The sequence below is a fragment of the Phyllobates terribilis genome, unplaced genomic scaffold (assembly GCF_046119375.1).
Source record: "Phyllobates terribilis strain yellow unplaced genomic scaffold, ASM4611937v1 Scaffold_12__6_contigs__length_324123572, whole genome shotgun sequence".
NCBI lineage: Eukaryota > Metazoa > Chordata > Amphibia > Anura > Dendrobatidae > Phyllobates > Phyllobates terribilis.
This window is the reverse complement of record NW_027362772.1, coordinates 117735598-117754722: the sequence shown is the minus strand read 5'-3', so window position 1 is coordinate 117754722 and position 19125 is coordinate 117735598. Positions and strand designations below refer to the sequence as shown.

Genomic DNA, 19125 nt, shown 5'->3' with positions numbered 1-19125 from the left:
TGAAGAATAAATACCCCCTTCCACTTATTCCTGAATTATTTGACCGTCTGAGGGGGGCTAGAATCTTCACCAAACTGGATCTCCGTGGGGCGTATAACCTGGTCCGTATCCATCAGGGGGATGAGTGGAAGACGGCATTCAATACCCGGGACGGCCACTATGAGTACATTGTGATGCCCTTCGGTCTCTGTAACGTTCCTGCTGTCTTTCAAGAGTTGGTCAATGACATCTTCCGTGAACTTCTCTACTCCTGCGTGGTGGTGTACCTGGACGATATCTTGGTCTTCTCTCCGGATCTCCCTACTCACCGGAGGGACGTTCGTCAGGTCCTGCTCAGGCTCAGGCAGAACCACCTCTACGCTAAATATGAGAAGTGCATCTTTGAGCAGACCTCTCTTCCATTTCTGGGCTACATAATCTCTCAGACAGGTCTACAAATGGATCCTGAGAAACTGTCTGCCATCCAGAAGTGGCCCCGACCAGAGGGGTTGAAGGCTATTCAGCGGTCCCTGGGCTTCGCCAACTATTACCGCCAGTTCATACCGCACTTCTCTTCCCGGACCGCCCCTATCTCTGCTCTCACCCGTAAAGGTACGAACCCCAGAGAATGGCCGCCCGAAGCAGAGGAGGCATTTCTTTCCTTAAAACAGGCCTTCCTCTCCGCCTCGGTGCTGCATCGTCCGGACAGCAACAAACAATTCTTCCTAGAAGTTGACGCCTCCTCCTCCGGAGCTGGGGCGGTACTTACCCAAAAATCTTCTTCCGGAAGAAAGGTAACCTGCGGCTTTTTCTCCAAACTTTTCTCCTCTTCTGAGCGCAATTATTCTATAGGAGACCGAGAATTGTTGGCCATTAAGATGGCACTGGAGGAGTGGCGTTACCTGCTCGAGGGGGCTCTCCACCCGGTAATAATTTACACTGACCACAAGAACTTGGCATATCTCCAGAGCGCCCAGAGACTTAACCCGCGCCAAGCCCGGTGGTCTTTGTTTTTTGCCCGCTTTGATTTCATTCTTCATTTTCGTCCGGCTGACAAAAGCATCAAAGCTGATGCCCTGTCCCGATCCTTTCTGGTGTCTGATCTTGAGGAGGAGCCTAAACACATCATCGATCCCACTAGAGTAATGCAGGTAGCCCCCGTGGGCCTAAATCGTCTCCCTCCCGGTAAGACGTTCGTAACGGAGTCCGATCGGGAGAAGATTCTACACTGGGGTCACTCGTCTAAGCTAGCTGGGCACGCCGGTCAGAAAAAGACCCTCCAGCTTATTACCCGGCACTATTGGTGGCCTACCCTGCACAAGGATGTAATTGACTTTGTTTCTGCCTGTGTGTTCTGCGCCCGCAACAAAGTTCCGAGACACCTGCCTGCCGGCCGCCTTCTTCCTCTGCCTGTGCCTGCTGCCCCGTGGCAACATATAGCTATGGACTTCATAACAGATCTCCCCGTCTCTGCCGGTTGTACGGTCATTTGGGTGCTCGCTGACCGCTTTTCCAAAATGGCTCATTTTATTCCCCTGCCAGGCCTCCCGTCTGCTCCCGAGCTAGCTAAAGACTTTATCCGCCACATCTTCCGTCTCCATGGTCTGCCTCTCCACATCGTGTCGGATCGTGGGGTTCAGTTCACCTCACGCTTCTGGAGAGCCACATGTAAACTGCTCGACGTCACCCTGGACTTCTCCTCCGCTTACCACCCACAGTCCAATGGTCAAGTGGAGCGGATCAATCAGAATTTGACCAGTTACTTCGTTAATGCCCACCATTCAGACTGGGTGGATCTCCTACCATGGGCCGAGTTCTCTTGCAACAATCACGAGAGCGAATCTTCTTCTAAATCCCCGTTTTTTGTAGTCTTCGGTCAGCATCCTCAGATCCCTTTTCCTGTCTCCACCTCTGTGGACAACCCGGCCGCGGAATCTCTCGTTAGCAAATTTTCCTCCATTTGGGAGAGTACCCGATCCGCACTCCTTCAGTCGTCCGAGCGGATGAAGAGACACGCCGACAAAAAACGCCTGGATTCCCCACAATTTCGTCCCGGAGATAAAGTCTGGCTATCATCCAAATATGTCCTGCTCAAGATTCCTTCCTATAAGTTAGGGCCTCGGTTCATCGGCCCACTGGAGGTTATCAAACGGATCAACCCGGTGGCCTATAAATTGAAACTCCCGGCCAACTTGCGGATCCCTAACTCCTTCCATGTATCTCTTCTCAAACCCGTGGTACTTAACTCCTTTTCCAAGTCTACAGGTACGCCTTCTGCTCCGGTTTCTGCTGAAGACGAGTTTGAGGTAGAGAACATTCTGGCCACCAAAAGGGTAAGAGGAAAGACCTTTTTTCTAGTGGATTGGAAGGGGTTTGGTCCTGAGGAGAGAACATGGGAGCCCCGGGAGAACATCCATGCCCCTCTCATCCTTGCTAAATTTCTGTCTGGCCTAAAAAAGGGGGGCCTAAAGGGGGGGTACTGTAGCGTCGGCGTCCCTGCCTCCTGCTAGGCAGGGACGCTGTTCCCCTCACCTCTCTGCTCCGTGCCCGGCGGCTTCCTCCCGCTCTGCTTGCAGCGCCCGCTCTCTCCCGGTCACTGTGCTTAGGGCGCGCGCGCGCTCCCCCTCTCTTAAAGGGGCCGCGCGCGTCGCCCTAAGGAGTCCCCGGCCAATGGCCGGAGGATCCCTCCATATATAAGGCACCTCCTCCAAAATGGAGGTGCCCGAGCAATGTTGTTGCACTGTTCACTACTCTGCTTCAGCCCTCAGGTCCCGTTTCCAGTTACCTGCCAGTTTCCTGCCAGTTTGCTGTCTGATTCCTGCCTGTTATCCGCTTACCCGTTTGCTAGCCTGAGGTCCGACGGTCTGCCTTCCGACTCCTGTCAGTCTGTCTATGGACCAGCTAACCCGCTCACCTGGGAGCGCTCATCTGCTACCTGCCAGTTAGCCTACCTGGAGGCTCCGCCGTCACGTGCTGTGACCACCTGCCAGTCCAGAGACTCTTGCCCGCTCACCTGGGAGCGCTCATCTGCTACCTGCCTGTTAGCCTACCTGGAGGCTCCGCCGTCACGTGCTGTGACCACCTGCCAGTCCAGAGACTCTTGCCCGCTCACCTGGGAGCGCTCATCTGCTACCTGCCTGTTAGCCTACCTGGAGGCTCCGCCGTCACGTGCCGTGACCACCTGCCAGTCAAGAGACTCTTGCCCACTCACCTGGGAGCGCTCATCTGCTACCTGCCTGTTAGCCTACCTGGAGGCTCCGCCGTCACATGCTGTGACCACCTGCTTATCCAGAGACTCTCGCCTGCTCACCTGGGAGCACTCATCTGCCATCTGCCTGCTAGGCTACCTGGAGGCTCAGCCGTCACAGGTCGTACCTGCCCGTTTAACCAGAGACTGTCCCGGTCACTTGCTGTGACCTCCTGCCCGTTTACCCAGAGACTGTCCCGGTCACTTGCCGTGACCTCCTGCCCGTTTACCCAGAGACTGTCCCGGTCACTTGCTGTGACCTCCTGCCCATTTACCCAGAGACTGTCCCGGTCACTTGCCGTGACCTCCTGCCCGTTTACCCAGAGACTGTCCCGGTCACCTGCTGTGACTGCCTGCCTGTCTTCCCTGGTCGCCACCCGCTTCCTTACAAGGACCGCCCCCTTGTATAAGTTGCTCAGAGGTTCCGCCTCCCAGACCCGTTACAACTGGTATGCAGGCAGGGAGGTACTGGCTGGTATGACAGGTTGGAGCACAGAGTGGATAGGACCCAGTTCACACTGGGACTCAGGAACAGAACCGCAGATGCAGCGGAGAAAAACAGCAGAGTGAGACCGCCCGGAGCGGTGAGCAAGAGCGGAGCAAGACGAGACCGCCAGTAGAGGTGAGCGAGAGTAGAGCAGGACAAGGTTGCCTGGAGCAGTGAGAAAAGGGTCAGAGCAGAACGAGACTGCCGGAGCAGTGAGCAAAGTATCAGAGCAGAGCGAGACTGCCGGAGCAGTGAGCAAAGGGTCAGAGCAGAGCGAGACTGCCGGAGCAGTGAGCAAGGGGTCAGAGCAGAGCGAGACTGCCGGAGCAGTGAGCAAAGGGTCAGAGCAGAGCGAGACTTCCGGAGCAGTGAGCAAAGGGTCAGAGCAGAGCGAGACTGCCGGAGCAGTGAGCAAAGGGTCAGAGAGAAGCGAGACTGCCGGAGCTGTGAGCAAAGGGTCAGAGCGGAGCGAGACTGCCGGAGCAGTGAGCAAAGGGTCAGATCAGAACGAGACTGCCAGAGCAGTGAGCAAAGGGTCAGAGTGGAGTGAGACTGCCGGAGCAGTGAGCAAAGGGTCAGAGCGGAGTGAGGCTGCCAGAGCAGTGAGCAAAGGGTCAGAGCGGAGCGAGGCTGCCGGAGCAGTGAGCAAAGGATCAGAGCGGAGCGAGGCTGCCGGAGCAGTGAGCAAAGGGTCAGAGCAGAGCGAGACTGCCGGAGCAGTGAGCAAAGGGTCAGAGCGGAGCGAGACTGCCGGAGCAGTGAGCAAAGGGTCAGAGCGGAGCGAGACTGTCGGAGCAGTGAGCAAAGGGTCAGAGCGGAGCGAGACTGCCGGAGCAGTGAGCAAAGGGTCAGAGCGGAGCGAGACTGCCGGAGCAGTGAGCAAAGGGTCAGAGCGGAGCGAAACTGCCGGAGCAATGAGCAAGGCAGAGCAGGCAAGAATCGCCGGAGCGGTGAGCAAGGCAGAGCAGTGGGGACAGGGCTCTGTACACACGGAACAGACGGGAAGGGAAGGGCAGAACCAGATACCCACAGGGTACTTGCAGTGAAGTAGCGAGTGGACCACAAACTCACAAACGGAAGTACAGTGACAGCGAGCAAGAGTTAGGTACGAGTTCAGACTCTGCAGAAAAAGGGAAGGTACGGACATAGAGAAAAACAGGAAACAGGCTAGGAGAGTATTCAGACAAGAACAGACACAGCAGCAAGATACAGGAGCGGGTCTAGGTATGCGGCCCCTAGAAGGCGGAACGAACAGGCTAGGAGAGTGTTCAGACAGGAACAGGCAAGATACAGGAACGGGTCTAGGTATGCGGCCCCTAGAAGGCGGAAAGAGCAGGCTAGGAGCGAGTTCACCCTGGCCTGGAAATACAGCCTCCAAGATAGGCAGAAGACAACAGGCTAGAAGATAGTTCAGACAGGACCCCATCACTCTCCTTCTTGGTCAAATAGCCCTTACACAGCCTGGAGGTGTGTTTGGAGTCATTGTCCTGTTGAAAAATAAATGATGGTCCAACTAAAAGCAAACTGGATTGAATAGCGTGCCACTGCAAGATGCTGTGGTAGCCATGCTGGTTCAGTATGCCTTAAATTTTGAATAAATCCCCAACAGTGTCACCAGCAAAGCACCCCACACCATCACACCTCCTCCTCCATGCTTCACGGTGGGAACCAGGCCTGTAGAGTCCATCCGTTCACCTTTTCTGTGTCGCACAAAGACACGGTGGTTGGAACCAAAGATCTCAAATTTGGACTCATAAGACAAAAGCACAGATTTCCACAGGTCTAATGTCCATTCCTTGTGTTCTTTAGCCAAAACAAGTCTCCTCTTATTGCCTGTCCTTAGCAGTGGTTTCCTAGCAGCTATTTAACCATGAAGGCCTGTTGCGCAAAGTCTCCTCTTATCAGTTGTTGTAGAGATGTGTCTGCTGCTAGAACTCTGTGTGGCATTGACCTGGTCTCTAATCTGAGCTGCTGTTAACCTGCGATTTCTGAGGCTGGTGACTCAGATAGACTTATCCTTAGAAGCAGAGGTGACTCTTGGTCTTCGTTTCTTGGGGCGGTACTCATGTGAACCAGTTTCTTTGTAGCGCTTGATGGTTTTTGCAACTGCACTTGGGGACACATTCAAAGTTTGCCCAGTTTTTTGGACTGAATGACCTTCATTTCTTAATGTAATGATGGCCACTCATTTTTCTTTACTTAGCTGCTTTTTTCTTGCCATAATACAAATTCGAACAGTCTATTCAGTAGGACTGTCAGCTGTGTATCCACCAGACTTCTGCACAACACAACTGATTGTCCCAACCCCATTGATAAGGCAAGAAATCCCACTTATTAAACCTGACTGGGCACACCTGTGAAGTGAAAACCATTTCCGGTGACTACCTCTTGAAGCTCATTAAGAGAATGCCAAGAGTGTGCAAAGCAGTCATCAAAGCAAAAGGTGGCTACTTTGAAGAACCTAGAATATAAGACATATTTTCAGCTGCTTCACACTTTTTTATTAAGTATATAATTCCACATGTGTTAATTCATAGTTTTGATGCCTTCAGTGTGAATGTACAATTTTCAAAGTCAGGAAACTGCAAAAAAATCTTTAAATGAGAAGGTGTGTATATATATATATACAGCTCTGGCAAAAAATGTACATTGTTGTTTTATTCTATAAACTACTGACAACTTGTTTAAGAAATTCAAAGCTAAAAATTCTGTACTTATTTGAAGCAAATGAGAAATCGTCAAAATGATAAAAAAGAAATCGTGATTTCAGACCTCAAATAATGCAAAGAAAACAAGTTCTTATTCATTTAGAAATGATACTCATGTTTTAACTCAGGAAGAGTTCAGAAATCAATATTTGGTGGTATAACCATGATTTTTAATCACAGCTTTCATGCGTCTTGTCATGCTTTCCACCAGTATTTCACACTGCTTTTGGGTGACCTTATGCCACTCCTGGCACAAAAATGTAAGCAGTTTTTCTTTGTTTGATGGCTTGTGACTATTCATTTTCCTCTTGATTACATTTCAGAGGTTTTCAATGGGGTTCAGGTCTGGAGATTGGGCTGGCCATGACAAGATCTTGATGTGCTGCTCCTTCATCCACACATTGATTGACCTAGCTGTGTGGCATGGTACATTGTCCTGCTGGAAAAAATAGTCCTCAGAGTTGGGGAACATTGCCAGAGCAGAAGGAAGCAAATGTTTTTCAAGGATAATCTTGTATGCGGCTTGATTCATACGTCTTTCGCAAAGATTGACCACCCAATTCCAGCCTTGCTGGAGCATCCCCAGCTTATCACCGATCCTCCCCAAAATTTCACAGTGGGTGCAAGACACTGTGGCTTGTATGCCTCTCCAGGTCTCCGTCTAACTATTAGACGACCAGGTGTTGGGCAAAACTTAAAATTAGACTCATCAGAGAAGATTACCTTACTCCAGTCCTCTATGGTCCAATCCTTATGGTATTTGACAAACTTCAGCCTGGCTCTCCTTTGCTTCTCATTGATGAAAGGCTTTTTTCTAGTTTTACATGACTTGAGGCCTGCCCCTAGGAGCCTGTTATGAACTGTTCTTACCATTCCTTTTGTACGTCACTTGATGTCATCTTGCGGTTGCTGAGTAACATTCTAATAAGATGACAGTCATCCTGGTCAGTGGAGAGTCGCTTTTGCCCTCTGCCGGTCTGTAGCTTTGTTGTCCCTAATGTCTGCAGCTTGACCTTGTTATAAATAAATATATATATATATATATATATATATATATATATATATATATGTATAGCAGAAAATGTGTGACTGCCTCACAATCAGACTGTTCTAGTTGTCCATAGCTACCAGTCAGAGTTCAGCTTTCACTTTACCTCAGCAGCTTCAATGCTGAAAACTGCACTCTGGTTGTTATAGGCAACCAAAATGATCATACTGTGAGGCAATGCTCATAAATTCTCATAAATGAGTTCCCAGTTATTTCTGAAACAGCTATAATTACAGACTTTAAAGCGATTTATCAGATTGCCCCACCTTAGCGACTATATGGTTGTTGCCCCTTTAAGATCGGCTCATTGGGCACTGTCTCTTTAATATTTTAAGACTCTCTGGACAAAAACTGTGGTTTTGCATTCAACACACAGACACCCTTTTTCTCCTTCATTTCTATAGGGCCTACATTTGTACGGCCAAATCTTGTGAAGGAGCGGAGATTTCGAGTTTTAATGTTCACGGTATTTTTAGTCTGGTGTTAAAGATGGGCCATGCGATATTTCACACATATCGGGTGAAAAATGTGGTTTTGTATTCAACGGGCTACCACACAGATTTTTTTCTTTATATATATACATTTTTTGGATGTTTGTGACTATATAGCTTTATACCCTACTGGAGGTTTTGCCTATTGGATTACATTTATTGATTATTCTCTTTGCCTGACTCTCTAACCTTGAGCCCAACAATCTCCTGACTTCTCCATGGAATACAACTTTGTTGTTACTTTTTGTCTCAACTTGCTTGCCAAGCCAACAGCTATTTAGGCTTTGTTGATTGTTTTCTAAGAAAGACATTGTTTGGAAAATGTTTGTTGGTAAGCACAGAAATTATGGCTGATACAAAGCACAGCATTTGATGTTCAAAGAGTAGTACTGTTAGAATAGCTGTCAATTTTTATTGTGTAAAAGAAAAGGAGAGACAAGTGCCCATATGATATGCAAGGTGGGGGCTGTGGGTGAAATGTTGCTCACTTGATATTGCTGTGATGGCCACAACTGCAACATAAGCTTTTTAAATCAATCAGTCGCTGCAGTCCACCAGCAGACAGAAGATCCTCTTCTACAAAAAGTGCACAATGAAATGGAGGAAAGGTCTTAGAGTGACCGCACTACTGCAGGAGAGGAAGATTCAAGACTCCAGGGTAGATGAGAAATTGAAGACCAACTACTGGAACCCTTAATGGGTAGGATATTCCTCCTTATGATGCCAACTGTAGTGGCGTGGACTGATATCTAATTATGAGCCAAACTCATTATATATAATGCCTGAAACGATTACAACCAGAAAAGCAAAAATGCAAAACTTAAATAGCTAAGTGGACATAAATGTAAAGAAGTTATGGTCATTATGGTCCATAGCAGAATCTGTTTATCCACGTCTCTGTGCATTTAAAGGGAATCTGTCAGCAGTTTTTTTTTCTATGTAGTCTGAAGACAGCAGAATATAGAGGCTGCAACACAGAATTGAGGGATGTCTAACTTGACAAAGTGCTGCTGTTGTTTACTAACTATGAAGGATTAATCACTAAGATTAACATTTCCAGGCTAGTCCCGAAACTAAGCACCTCCCTGTCTATGGACTTTGTACATACGGAGCCTGGTGTGGGTGGGGGAAGCTTTCTCAGCTCTGCTTCATTCTAAATCTAAAATCTCTGAATGTGTCAGAATGGCTGTATCCAGTAAATTAAGTAATAGATTGATGGATTCTGGGTTTCTTTGCCTACATCATGCTGCTCTCAGATGAGGTAACACAAACCTGCTGATAGATTTCCTTTAATAGCCCTATGTGTCTGTACATGTATAGATACTGACTGGTGACTGGATCATGCAGCGTTATTTGAATACCCTATTTATTATATTAATGGCTGGACCATACAATACAAGCACTTTTTTTAAATTTACCCTTTGTGTTTCCCTATTCCCTCATAGAGTGTAAGCTTGTGAGCAGGGCCCTCATTCTTCTGGGCATCTGTTGAGCAATGTGTTACTCTTTTATGTCTGTATTGTCTGTAAAAGTTCCCTCTGAAATGTAAAGTGTTGGGGAATATGTTCGTGCTATAGAAATAAAAATTCTTATTATTTTAAAGAATTCAAAAATAAAAACAGATGCCCAGTTTCTGTGTCTAAAATGGCCTTTATACTTAAGAAATTAAAGCAAATTTCCGGTTTTGTAGTCAATTATTTTGGAAGTTTATATCAGGACTAAACATAACTATAATTCCATCTATAGGATCACCTTGGTAGCTTTTCCCTGGATAAGCCATTGCAATTGATGTTGCCATGACTTTAGATTCTCATTTCTTCCTAATGTCAGTCCAAAGAAAATGGTAGTCTAAGACTACACTGTGTTCCAAATTATTATGCAAATAATATTTTCTCAGATTTTCCCAAATTACCTATATGAATTGCAGTCATTGTAATTTTCCAGTCAAATAACTATTAGAGTACAATTGAAGGGTTTTTGTACAAACTGCCTATGATAACAGTATATTTTTAAAAAAATAAAATACCCAAACTGCACTCAAAATGCATGTTCCAAATTATTATGCACAACAGAGTTTTCAACCTTTTCATTTTAATAAAGAACAAAAAAATGGTCATTTTTGAAATTATAAGCATTAGCAGGTTATTACAAACTGAAATCAAACAGTTTTCAACTCAAAACTTTATTCTAGGTGATGTTACATTTGCACATACAACCCCTTGTTCGAAAGGAGCTTCTGAACTCTCTCGTCCTTTGAATTTGTCAGGTTTTGGATGGTTTCTGCTTTAATTGTTTTGCATAAGGACAGAATACCCTCCCAGAGCTTTTGCTTAGATGTGAACTGCCTCCCGTCTTTATAGACACTATTTTGATGATGCTCCAGAGGTTCTCAATGGGGTTGAGGTCAGGGGAGCATGGGTGCCACACCATAAGTTTGTCCCCTTTTATGCCCATAGCAGCCAGAGATGCAGATGTGTTATGTGCAGCATGAGACGGGGCATTATCATGCATGAAATGACCTTGATGGTCCAGATGGATGGAGTGGAGGATGGCTGGTTGATGGACACCCCATGCAAACACGGCTACGGCGCTAACAAGGAGGAGGTGGAGTAATGTTTTGGGCTGGAATCATGGGGAGAGAGATTGTCGGCCCTTTTAGGATCCCTGAAGGGGTAAAGATGAACTCCATAATGTATGTTGAGTTTCTCAAACAGCACTTCCTTCCATGGTTCAAGAAGAAAAACCGTGCATTCCGCAGCAAGATCATTTTCATGCATGATAATGCCCCGTCTCATGCTGCACATAACACATCTGCATCTCTGGCTGCTATGGGCATAAAAGGGGACAAACTTATGGTGTGGCACCCATGCTCCCCTGACCTCAACCCCATTGAGAACCTCTGGAGCATCATCAAAAGGAGTGTCTATGATGGCGGGAGGCAGTTCACATCTAAGCAACAGCTCTGGGAGGGTATTCTGTCCTCATGCAAAACAATTAAAGCAGAAACCATCCAAAACCTGACAAATTCAATGGACGAGAGAGTTCAGAAGTTCCTTTCGAACAAGCGGTCCTATGTGCAAATGTAACATCACCTAGAATAAAGTTTTGAGTTGAAAACTGTTTGATTTCAGCTTGTAATAACCTGCTAATGCTTATAATTTCAAAAATGACCATTTTTTTGTTCTTTATTAAAATGAAAAGGTTGGAAACTCTGCTGTGCATAATAATTTGGAACATGCATTTTGAGTGCAGTTTGAGCTTTTTATTTTTTATAAAATATACTGTTATCATAGGCAGTTTGTACAAAAACCTTTCAATTGTACTCTAATAGTTATTTGACTGGAAAATTACAATGACTGCAATTCATATAGGTAATTTGGGAAAATCTGAGAAAGTATTATTTGCATAATAAGGGTATGTGCACACGATGCAGAAATGCTCAGGATTTTTTCCTGAGCGTTTCTGCATCTCTCTGGCAGGAAAAAACGCATGCGGATTGTACATGCGGTTTCCTGCCAGGGACATGCGGAAATGAAGCGTTCTTCACTTTCATTTCCGCATGCGGGTTGACAAGCGCTTCCCAAGCGATTTTAGCATCACTTGGAAAGTCCTTGTCAACTTCACACTATATAAATCCATGCAACCAGCATGGATTTATATAGTGTGAATGTCAAAAAATAAAAAATAAATCTATACTTTACCCTCTGATGGCCCCCGGTGTCCTGCTTCATCGGTCCCGGCTGCCGGCAGTGAAGACTTTAGGACCTTCCGACGTCAGCGTCACGTGACCCGTCACATGACTCTGACATCAGCGAAGGTCCTTCTTCATTCAACCGCGAAGTGCCCGGGAAGCCGGCAGGACGCAGCGCGGGCCGTCAGAAGGTGAGAATATATATATTTTTTATTTTATTCTTTTTTTTTAATGGTATCTGGGTCTGGATGAGAGTTCTCTCATCCACACCCGGGTACAATCCGCACATTAGACCGCATGAAAAGCGCATCAACATATACAGTGATGCAGATTCCATGCGGTCTAATGCAAGTCAATGGCGGCAAAAGAGCAGCGTTTCCGCAAAATTAATTGACATGCTGCGGATTTTTGACCACAGCGTTTACGCTGCGGAAAAATCCGCATCATGGGCACAGCACATGCGGATTTCCATTGGGGAACATTGCTGCCCTTCTACCATGCGTTTTTCATGCGTTTCCGCGGCGTTTATTCAACTGCAAAAACGCCGCGGAAACGCATGAAAAACGCATCGTGTGAACTCAGCCTAATTTGGAACACAGTGTATGCTAGAGAGGAGCAATGGGTCACAGAAGCAAGCTAAGTTTTAGGTGCATGTAATAGTTGGTTTACGTCAATCTGTAGGTGAACGAGACAGAATAAATATCCAACTTGTATTTCAAATTTTCATCATTAAAGAACACTGCTTCAGTATTCAAGTAGTTAAAACATTAAAACTTTGATCATTTATGCATATTAAGTACCAGCTTTGTCTATCAAGGATCATTTACTTTTTTTCTGGAGAGAAATGTTTCATATTACAGTTTTCCTCTAATCGAATTAGCCTGTGGAGGAAAAGGACATGCTGCCAATTGCTTTGTTACTTTTAGTGCCTAATTGTGTTGTTAATTGCTTTCTGTGTTATGAATTGTCCTTTTTGCTTTACGTCCCTACTGTGCAAGCAAATTTTTCTTTGATCCACTCTACAAAAAGTGCCCATCAAGTTCAAAGTCATTTTAGTTCAAAGCTTTGAATTATTTATGCTTTCAAACAGCTTTGAAAACCCTAAAGAGATATCACATCATTATGCAACACCCCATAATAAAAGTATAAGAACCAACTAGAAGCTAAGCTTGAGAATATAGAACACATAAAGAATAGAACATCACACAAACAGTGCTTTTTGTTGCAGAATGAGTCAATATTTTTACATGAGAAATATTCCTAACATTTCTATGGCATTTTTTTACCTATACCCTTTTTTGCTCACATATTTGTATGTATGTTTATTTAATAAATTCAATTAGACAATTATCTATCATTAGATTGACCTCTTCTTGAGAAGGTTATCTTTTTGCCTTTTTTTCTCCTATTTCTAATGGCCATAACATTTTAGTACACATAGTAGAGTATGAAGGTATTTTTTATAAAAAGAGTTTTAGTTTTCAATTAAACAAATTCTTATTTTACCATATATTGTAAAAAAAAAATTGGGAAAAAATTTCATGTGGGATGAAATAGTGAAAAAAAAAAGAAATCGACACATTGTTGTTAAACAAATTCTTATTTTACCATATATTGTAAAAAAAGTGGGAAAAAAATTAATGTGGGATGAAACAGTGAAAAAAAAGAAATCCAGACATTGCTTTTTTCAGTTTCATTTTTACAACATTCATTATGGATTTAACATGATCTGGCAACATGATTGTTCAGGTCAATTTTATTGCGGTAATTCTAAATTTGGGTTTCACGGTGGCTCAGCTGATAGCACTGTAGCCTTACAGCTATGGGATTCAGGGTTCAACTCCCGCCGAAGAAAACATCTGCAAGGAGTGTATGTTCTCCTTGTGTTTGCATGGGTTTACTTATTTCTTCTATTTAGTGCAATTTCACAGTGGCTGTGCATCAAAACTGTACTAAAACAGGCCCTTGGCTGCCAAGGCAACCCACTGGCACTCCTCAATCAAGTCTCAGGGAGCCTATAGGTGCCCAAAAAGGTGCACCACCTGAACATGCACTTTAAATACTACAGTCAGGTATTGACAGAGGCATTTAAGGGGTTAAACAGAGCAATCAAATCTAGCTCCTGTCACAGCTATTAAAAGCCTATGCTGGCTATATAACAAAGCCAGCACCATGTGTGGTGTTGGCTCAGCTCCTGAGCCCACATTATACACCTCCATCCAATGTATAATGTACATATGTCGATAAGGAGTACAGAATTATATTATGAAATAGCAATATTGATCTGATAAAATACACAATAACATATTCTGATTATACCTGTAACATTATGTGGTTCTTCATTAAAGAGCCAGGTTTTTGACAAAAGTGTGTGACTGTAGACTTGTGAATCCTCACAGAGAGCGTGGTGAATGCTATGAGGATTTTCCCATGCAGGCAGAATAAATTGAGTGAGGCCGCACATGTCTAGTCGGGATGTAGCCTGGAATATGCATATCGTATACTTGTGGTCTCGCCTCTGACATCAAAGAATCCTTACAGTGAGTGTGATGTAAAGATTCACAAGTCTACAGTTACATAGACTTTCAATTTGTGCAATGCAATGACAGCCTTTGTAAAATAAAAATAATCTCGCATAAAAACAGATGGAAATTCAGTAGTAACCAACAGGCCATTTAATAACACAATGCACTGATATACTTTTCTATTTTTTTCTATTAATAATAATAATAATAATAATAATAATTATAATAATACAAATTATTCCAAAATTATCACTTTTAGCCATTTTTAAACATGCAGACCATCCACAGTGCAGGACCCTAATGCATACTTATAGTGCTGATTTTAGATCTAACATCATCCTGCTCTGGCTAAGGCAAATAATGTGCCATATATTACATAACTCCCTCCTTTTCCTCCTACTAAAACACTTCCTCAAGGCAAAGGAGGCAAATTGTGTCATTTATTTGGTAGAAGTACTGGTGCCAATGGTGGTGCTTCTGCCGCTACAGACTACCACATTCTTAGCCGTGATATAGGTTTTAATTTTTTTTTTTACATCACTCTGTCCAATGTCATTGTCACTTATTACTTTACTATATATTTTGTACAACACTATAGTTAACTTTTGACAATCTTCTCAATTTTTTAATCCCTTACCAAAAAGTAAGCAATAAAAAAAGACAGGTATGTAGGTTGGTATATGAACAGAAAGTAAAATGTGGCAGCAGGTGGCAGTATAGTTGTAGCAAACAGATGTCAAATTGGACTAGTAAAACAGATGTGCAAAAACAGACAGTTAAATGTCTACATCTATTTCATCTATTTTTTTTTCACAACAAAATTCAACTTTATTTTCCAAAATTACAAAATGTCAAATGTAAGGTAAGTACTCATCCAAAAAGTCAACACCTAGAAAAGTCCACTGTAAAGACATACATGTATGAATGTGAAATTTGACTTGCAATAGACAGATAAAAAATAAAGTTTGCAACACGCACACTTTGTGAGGTAGACAGTTAAATGTCTGGAATTTTAGAAAATTTTAGAAATGTTATTTTGTATTTTTAAAAAATAATTATTACACTTTCACAAAAAAAAATTGCACAAGAAATGCAAAAGCTTAGTACAGTCGCATGGACAAGCAAAAACACCGTCTGTCACTGATTTCAGATTTTTTTTCTGTAAAAACTATTGATCTGTCTTGCTTCTGCTATTTAGTGTATTAATAATGATTAAAAAAGTGTAATTGTAATTCAAATAAAGCAGGACAAATTCTCACTACCGCTTATCATGATCACAGTAGGACAAACTCCAACTACCGCATATCATGATCACAGTAGGACAAACTCCAACTACCGCATATCATGATCAAGAGCCAACCAAGCAGCAAGCATAAAAATAATGGAAAAAGTACACTGGCAAAAATATTACTGTCATCTTGTACTTATGGAACTATAACTCCCATCATACCCTGAGAGCAGTAGAAATAAATCACCTGCTTGGGATTGTACTATTTTCACCTACCAGGAGAGTGGGAATCCATTGATCCCTGATTCTTGCCCATAAATTTTAGCTTGTCATAAGCTTAACCAGAGATATGGGCTCATGCAATCACCATCCCCTTTCCTTAAAAGTTAATAGAAAAGGCAGCGGCCATGATTTGGAAAATTGGTCTGTGGACTTCTGATACAAGAGAATATTATAGGTCAGATATGCAAAAAAAAAAGTCAGCTACTTATTGAAGTCATTTTCCATTTTGTAAAGGAGTGCTGCTTTTTACTTGATTCCTTACTTTGATTAGTGAGTGTGACCATTAATGAGAAAGCATTTGTTGTCTTTTCCCCCCTAAACCACCTTCAAGTCTTTGCTGCACCCTATTTCTACATTCTAGAAAGCATTGTCTTAAAACTTGATGATTGCTGCATAAATATGGAATCAAGCAATTTTTAAAAATATTTTTTTCACCATGTAAAATATACAAACAAAAATGGTAACAAATAAATCAATTCAACATGAGAACAAGAGTGGGTGGTCTTAGAGTCAGAATGTACAGCAAAACAGAGAATAATGTTTTCTGGCATGAAATACATATAAATACGCACAGGATTATTAAAACGAGGTGATAAGATTATGTGGGGATTTTAGCCATATGTCTCTTGTAAAGGAACGTTATGGACTTGTTAGAATTTAGAATGCTAGTTTTCTCTGATAATTATCATCAATTTCTTTATGATTTGTGCCATAGAGAGAACTTTTTACCTCTTGTGTCATTCCTTTTTCATCATAGATTGTAAGCTCTTGTGAGCAAGCCTCTCAGTGGTTTTGTGTGAAGTGTTAATTTTGCACTATATATTGTCAAGTTTTGTTTATACATATACACTCTAAATTATGTTTAGATTCTAAATGAGACTATCAAACAAGATACACATATTTGGGTATGGGGTAGAGTCCATAGCTAGCTGCTGATATCTTAAAGAGTCACATGAGTGATAATGCAAGTATGGACTTTGCAAATAGAATGTACTATTCAAATAGTATGAATTACCTTCGCCTTGTGTTGCGGTGCCACTGCCCTGATGCTCGTTTTAGCGGGTATGTCTTACTCTGGGGGAGTCACCAGCAGATATCAGCAGTTAGCTTTACATCATTGCTAAGTTTTATACTGTAGCATTTATTTATAATTCACTAACCATGGGACTTTTAGCTATTGGCTGAAATCCTCTATTAATCCTTGCTATATGCTTTGCATCTTGCATTATATATCTCATTATATATCTCATTATGAATCTTGCTTAATTGTGGTGCCACAACCTTTCTTAATCGTGGTAATTTATTTTTATTCCCTTAAATTAGAGAGGAATAATTAGGGGACACCATTTTTGGCTTGGATAGCCCCTAATGTGCTTAAACAGTGGAAACTTCCATCAAGTGACCCCATTTTGGAAACTAGACCCCTCAAGGAACTTATCTAGATGTGTGATGAGCACCTTGAACCCCTAGGTGCTTCACAGAAGTTTATAATGTTGAGCCGTTATAATTAGTCTATAACTAAGGTCAGATATGCCAGAAATGCTTAAGAATCGCTTTGTATTTGTTAACTATGGATATTCATGTTTTTAATGCATGAAATAAATGGCAGTTTTATCATCTAAAGTATTGATCTTTCTTCTGTGTTTTGCTTTTTGCACACTGTTGGTAGACAGTATAGAATGCGGTGTTGATAATTAATGCAGTGACAAGAAACGGTGAGAGTCTTCATGCTGTTTTTTACTTTTTAAAGACAACTAATAAGTGCTACAAAGCTTGGCTAGATCAGTGTTTCCCAAACCCCATCCTTATGGCTTCCGAACATATCATGTGTTCAGGATTTCCTTAGTATTGCACAGGTGAGAGAACCTGTGGCAGTTTTTGATGCATTAATAATATTCCATCACCTGTGCAATACTAAGGAAATCCTGAATCATGATCTTTTGGGGGACATGATGACTGGAATTTAGGAAACACTGGTTTAGATGATATAAAGATGCTTCAAGTTTGTCAAACAGCTATCATTTTCATAAATTTGGCAATTTTTAATACTGTTTACTCCAAAAGGAGATTTTAACATGAGGGAAATTTTTTAAGCAAATTTTGCTGTGCAAGAGGGGCAGCACGGTGGCTCAGTGGTTAGCACTGAAGCCTTGCAACACTGGGGTCCTGGGTTCAAATCCCACCAAGGACAACATCTGCAAGGAGTTTTTATGTTCTCCCCATGTTTCCGTGGGTTTCCTCCGGGTGCTCTGGTTTGCTCCCACATTCCAAAGACATACTTATGGGGAATTTAGATTGTGAGCCCCAATGGGAACAGTGCCCATATTGTCTGTAAAGCGCTGTGGAACTAATGGTGCTATATAAGTGAGTAAAATAAATAAATAAATGTCAACAAATTTGGTGCATCATAAGATTTATGTTAACACTTCTGTCTACAGCTGTTTTTCCTCTTTCTATTTCACACCCTAAAGAATTAAGTATTGTGATTTTTTCTACTGTTTAAAATGTTGCAATTCACAAGTCTGGTTTACAGCTTATATGCATCACTAATAATTAGTGATGAGCGGAACAATCCGTGGAGGATCGAGTTTGAGTCGAATTTTCTGACGTTTTGATATTCAATTCGCGGTTCGCAAAAAAAAAGGGTTGCCTCTCTCACACTCACTCCTGTAAAGTATAAGCTCTTCTGACAGTGGTGTCCTCTCTCCTGTAGAGTGTAAGCTGTTATGGTCAGCGGGGTCCTCTCTCGCTTCTAAAGTGTAAGTTCATAAAGTCTCCTATCCTCACATATATTTTCCAAACAATTACAAGCTTTCCAGTACTGAGATTCACTCAAATTTATTTGCTGCAAATTAAATTTTTGGGGGAAATACAGTGAAGTTAGTAAATTCAAATTTCAAAAGATGTTTTCATCTCTTCTAATGATGACTACTTTCTCAAGTATAAAATAGCAAAAAAGATGCAAATATTTTTTTGCAAAAATTATATAATTGGTGACTTTTTTGACACCAGAAAACTAGCAAAAAAGGCCCTGATGAATTCCCTCCTAATTGTGCACTGTCTAAAAGTTAAACAGTATTGATAAATATGCCAGATTGTAGTTTATAAGACTAGTTTCAGAAGTGCTATAACATATACAGTGGGGAAAATAAGTATTTGATACACTGCAGATTTTGCAAGTTTTCTCACCTACAAAGAATGGAGAGGTCTGTAATTTGTATCATAGGTACACTTCAACTGTGAGACAGAATCTAAAAATTAAAAACAGAAAATCACATTGTATGATTTTTAAATAATTAAATTGCATTTTATTGCATGAAATAAGTATTTGATCATCTACCAATCAGCAAGAAGTCTGGCTCTCACAAACCTGTTAGTTTTTCTTTAAGAAGCCCTCCTTCTCTGCACTCATTACCTGTATTAACTGCACCTGTTTGAA

The 19125-nt window shown here is 42.5% G+C and overlaps 1 protein-coding gene across 2 annotated transcripts in view; it reads right to left on the bottom strand.

The window, feature by feature from the left end:
* The window catches only part of NTN5 (netrin 5), a 327955-nt gene that overhangs the window by 272422 nt on the left and 36408 nt on the right, over nucleotides 1-19125 (bottom strand). Inside the window, exon 2 of one of the 2 annotated variants that reach the window (XM_073656246.1) lies at nucleotides 18876-18937. The exons of the other annotated variant lie outside the window; for it this stretch is intronic. The gene's annotated coding sequence lies outside the window, so the exon portion shown is untranslated. The remainder of the gene's footprint in view (nucleotides 1-18875; nucleotides 18938-19125) is intronic. 2 annotated transcript variants of the gene reach the window in all.